Raw genomic sequence first — 4,991 nt, 5'->3', positions numbered from 1 at the left:
GGATGACAGCTGTGATGTCTCGATCATGTCTTCCGCAGAGCTCCCTTTTTCATAGAATTTACAGTGCAGAAGGAGGCCATTCGGCCCATCGAGTCTGCACTGGCTCTTGGAAAGAGCACCCTACCCAAGCCCACACTTCCACCCTATCCCCATAACCCAGCAATCCCACCCAACACTAAGGGCAATTTTGGTCATTAAGGGCAGTTTATCATGGCCAATCCACCAACCTGCACATCTTTTGACTGTGGGAGGAAACCGGAGCACCCGGAGGAAACCCACGCACACACGGGGAGAACGTGCAGACTCCGCACAGACAGTGACCCAAGCCGGGAATCGAACCTGGGACCCTGGAGCTGTGAAGCAATTGTGCTATCCACAATGCTACCGTGCTGCCCAAGGTGGTTGAGGTTGCATGGAGAGTTGGGGGTGCTGGATGCTCATGTGGGGGTGGACAGTCGGGGTGGGGTGGGGGTTGGCGTCTACTCACTTATGCTGCCTGGTGGAGGCTGTTGACCTTTATCCGGCACTGGAGGCCAGTCCTCCAGGTCACACTGCTGGTGCTCACAGGCGTCCAACCAGCACTGGCTGTTCTGTGGCTCACCGTCTTGGACCCTCAGGGAAACAGGACATCTCTCCTTGGCCTCCACTGCATCTAGGAGCCTCCCCAGATCTGCAGCCCCTAAGCTTAGGGCCGGTCTTTTTGGCACCATTGTTGCGAGCAGGCTGGACTTGGCTGAGCAAGTGCTGCTTAAGTGTTGCTCTACCTTGTTAGCGGGAGGCTGGTGAGCACGTTGCAGTGAATCGGCCGGCGAGCCTTCATTTGCGGCGAGAAGCCCGTGAGGCCTCGTTAAGTGGACCAATTAACATTGAATAGTGTTGCCTGCCTCATTGGACTCAGCGTCGGGAAGCTCGCAGCAGTTCCTGCTCACTACCACACTTAGAAACCTTTCCGGAAAATCGGGCACTGAGTCATGTTTTGGGTGATTTGCGAACCACAGCACACTTTCCTCCAGCCTTGTGAACAATGCTTCTTTACTTTCTGTTCCTTAGTGCAGTACTAAATTTACAGAAGCAATGGGGGAGAAATGCACCTCACAAATACCAATCTTGCACTTGAAAATTGGGAGTGAGCCATATCTTGGCCCAATGCTCATCTGAAACAATTGAAATGAGAAATGAAAATCGCTTATTGTCACAAGTAGGCTTCAAATGCAGTTACTGTGAAAAGCCCCTAGTTGCCACATTCCGGCGCCTGTTCAGGGAGCTTGGTACAGGAATCAAACCGTGCTGCTGGCCTGCCTTGGTCTGCTTTAAAAGCCAGCGATTTAGCCCAGTGTGCTAAACCAGCCCCTAATTGTAAAGCAACTTAACTAAGCAAATCAGGTATAAATGGTCAGAGCAGGGATTTAATTGAGTCCATTGCTGAATGACTTAAGCAGCAGATTTAAAGGCACTGCAGGACGCTGTTCAAAAAAAAGGACATAGCAATTATGGGCGGGATTCTCCCCCCCCCCTCCACGCCACATTTCTGCCCCGACCCACCGGCGGGATTCTCCGTTACGCCAGCCGGTCAATTGGGTTTCCCATTGTGGGGCAGCCCCACGCTGTCGGGAAACCCCCGGGCGCTGGTATAACGGAGAATCACGCCGGCGGAGAACCCCGCCCAACGAGTTTGTACTTTTGTAGACATGGGATAAGTTGAAGTGACTTGAATGATTCCAGACCTGGTTTCTTGGCTCAGAATGAAGGTGTCATGATATCCACATTAACATATCATGGTGCAATCACACACACACACTGATGGACAGGTAGTTGGACCAACCAACACACACACAACATTGCAGCCAATCACCAGTGAGAGCGCACGCACTATAAAACAGGGAACACCACAGTTCCCGCTCATTCTACCAGGAGATAGCTCAGAGCACAGAGGTCACAGCGTGCCACTCAGACATACACCATGTGCTGAGTGCCTCACTAAGATAGTGCTAGGGCTGGGTCCACAGGTTAGCTGGTGAAGTACGAACCACAGCCAAAAGTTAGTTATTATTGTACGGAATAATAAAACCAAGTTGTACCATCTACAACCGTGCTGGTTCGTTTGTGTATCGGAACACCCAACACAACGTGATACCAGGCCTGGAAACTCGCCAGCGACTGTGAGACCTACCTGCGCCTCTTCAGAAACCCGCCATCCTGCGCCATGGAAACCATCAGCCCGCCGCAGCCACTCCGGATCACTGGAAATCTTGGCGTCAATTGGAAGCTGTTTAAACAGCTCTTCCAACTCTTCCTAGAAGCCACAGACAGGGAGAATGCATCGGACATAAGGAAGATCGCCCTCCTCCTCTCCACGACGGGGCAACACGCCATCCACATCTACAACTCCCTGGCATTATTGGAAGGCGAGGACAAGACAAAGTACAAGACGGTCCTGCTAAAATTTGAGGAACACTTCAATGTGGTAGTTAATGAGAGCTTCAAGAGGTACCTCTTCCAGCAGCACCTGAAGGGTAAGGATGAGCCTTTTCAATCTTATTTGACACACCTCCGTATCCTCGCGCAGTCCTGCGGCTTTGAGGCCACCTCCAACTCCATGATTCGGGATCAGATAGTTTTTGGGGTCACCTCGGACACCCTACGCCAGCAGCTCCTCAAAATAAAGCGCCTCACCCTAGCCACCGCCATTGAGACCTGTGTCCTCCACGGAAGTGCGACCAGCCGGTACTCCCAATCCCAGGCGGCCGAATCGGCACGGCAGGGGTCCTACGAGCCCGAGCGGGTCCAGTCGATCGAGTTCCTCCCGGCCCGCGGCACACGTGCAGAAGACTTGAGGCGCACTGGGAGCTAAACTTTAAATCAATTTAAATATTTACGTTTTGAGTTTCATGACACCTTGCTCCTCCAGTGAAGGTTTTTTTAAATTAGTTAATGGGATGTGGGCGTTGCAGGCTGTGCCAGCATTTATTGCCCATTCCTGATTGCTAACCGGGGGCAGTTAGGAGTCAACCACATTGTTGTGGGTCATGCAGGTCAGACCAGGTAAGGATGGCAGATTTCCCTAAAGGACATTAGTGAACAAGATGGGTTATTATGAAAATTGCCAATGGTTTCAGGTAATCATTCGACTTTTAATTCCGAATTTTATTTTTAATTAAAATTTCACAGTCTGTAGCATCAGGATTTGAACTTGGAACCCATGCGCATTACTCTGGCCTGCTTGTTTACTAGTCCAGTGACAATTACACTATGCCACCACCTGCCTTTGCAATAACTTTGAATTTTTTTTTACAAGTACTTTAGATTGCAAATTTCTAACCAGCAGCTGATTAGATTCTATACAAGTGAGATTGGCCAAATTTAAACATCATAGAATTATTATAACAGGTTATTTTAGACCAGGAACATATAGTGCAAAGAAATAGGATTGGTAGAGGAGCCATGAGGCAACATTTACCATAATATGATAGAATTTTGCATTCAGTGTGAAGCTGAGAAGTGTGGGTCTGAGACAAGTGTCATAAACTTAAAAAAGGCAATGAGAAGGTTATAAAGACGAAGTTGGATAAAGTGCACTAGGAAAATAGATTAAAAGATAGGACAATAGAGGAGCAGTGGGAGATATTTAATGAGCTATTTCATAACTCTCAGTAAAGATATATTCCTTTAGGAAAGAAAGACTCTTCAATTTTTTGAAATAATCTTTATTGTCACAAGTAGGCTTACATTAACACTGCAATGAAGTTACTGTGAAAAGCTCCTAGTCGGCACATTCTGGCACCTGTTCAGGTACACAGCAGCCGGGATTCTCTCCCAACCGGCAGGCGGGCCGTAGCGGTGCCAAAGAGTGGCGTGAACCACTCCGGCGTCGGGCTGCCCGGAAGTTGCGGAATCCTAGGCCAGCGCTGGAGTGGTTGGTGCCGCGCCAACCAGCGCCGAATGACGTCTGATGGCTGGCACGAGTTTGCGCATGCGCGAGAGCGTCAGCGTCTTCTGGTGCATGCGCAGAACGCTGGTGTGATCCCTGCGCATGCGCAGGGGGTTTCTTCTCTGCGCCGGCCATGGCGGAGCTTTACAGAGGCTGGCGCGGAGGGAAACAGGCCTGCCCGCAGATCGGTGGGCCCCGATCGCGGGCCAGGCCACCGTGGGGGCCCCCCTTGGGGCCGGATCCCCCTGTGCCCCCCCGAGGACTCCGCAGGCCGCCCTCAGAACCAGGTCCCTCTGGTATGGACCATGTCTAATCCACGCCGGCGGGACTGGTAGAAAACGGGTGGCCACTCGGCCTATCGGGGCCCAGAAAATCGCCGCGGGTGGGTCACTGCCAACGGCCCCTGACCGGGGCGAGGTGATCCCCGCCCCCGCCAAAAAAACAGCACCAGAGAATTCGGCAGCCGGCGTCGGAGTGGCGGGATTGACGCCGTCCCCCGCCGATTCGTTGACCGAGCTGGGGGTCGGAGAATCCAGCCCAGAGGGAGAATTTAGAATACTCAATTCACCTAACAGCATGCTTTTCGGGATTCGCGGGAGGAAACTGGGGCACCCGGAGGAAACCCATGCAGACACGGGGAGAATGTGCAGACTCCGCACAGACGGTGACCCAAGCCGGGAATCGTACCTGGGACCCTGGAGCTGTGAAGCAATTGTGCTACCATGCCACCCAAAAGGATCACATATCCACCATCAGGCACGGACAGGGATCGAACCTGCGATCTTCGGTTTACGAGACCGACACCTTACCACTTGGCCACCGCACCTGTGCTACAAAAGTGCTTCACTATCTGTGGTTAACTAAAGAAATTAAGGATAGTATCAACTTGAAGGAAAAAGCAAATAATGCTTCAAAGATTATGGGCGGGATGCTCGATCCCAGGATGCGCAGAATGCATTCCCCAATGGGACGGAGGATCGGACGTGAGGGGTAAATCAGGATAGGCCCCCGAATGCGAAACTCCGACCCATGGTGACAGTGTGAATGAGGTCTGTGATGCATG

General features: G+C 51.7%; 1 non-coding gene across 1 annotated transcript; it reads right to left on the bottom strand.

The window, feature by feature from the left end:
* Positions 1–4,682: 4,682 nt before the first annotated feature.
* On the bottom strand, positions 4,683–4,754 carry trnat-cgu (transfer RNA threonine (anticodon CGU)). Its single transcript has one exon. It is a non-coding gene; the product is annotated as a tRNA-Thr (tRNA).
* Positions 4,755–4,991: the final 237 nt, after the last annotated feature.

This window comes from Scyliorhinus torazame, chromosome 15 (assembly GCF_047496885.1).
Source record: "Scyliorhinus torazame isolate Kashiwa2021f chromosome 15, sScyTor2.1, whole genome shotgun sequence".
Taxonomy (NCBI): Eukaryota; Metazoa; Chordata; class Chondrichthyes; order Carcharhiniformes; family Scyliorhinidae; genus Scyliorhinus; species Scyliorhinus torazame.
The sequence above is the reverse complement of the archived record's forward strand: the minus strand, read 5'-3'. Positions and strand labels throughout refer to the sequence as shown.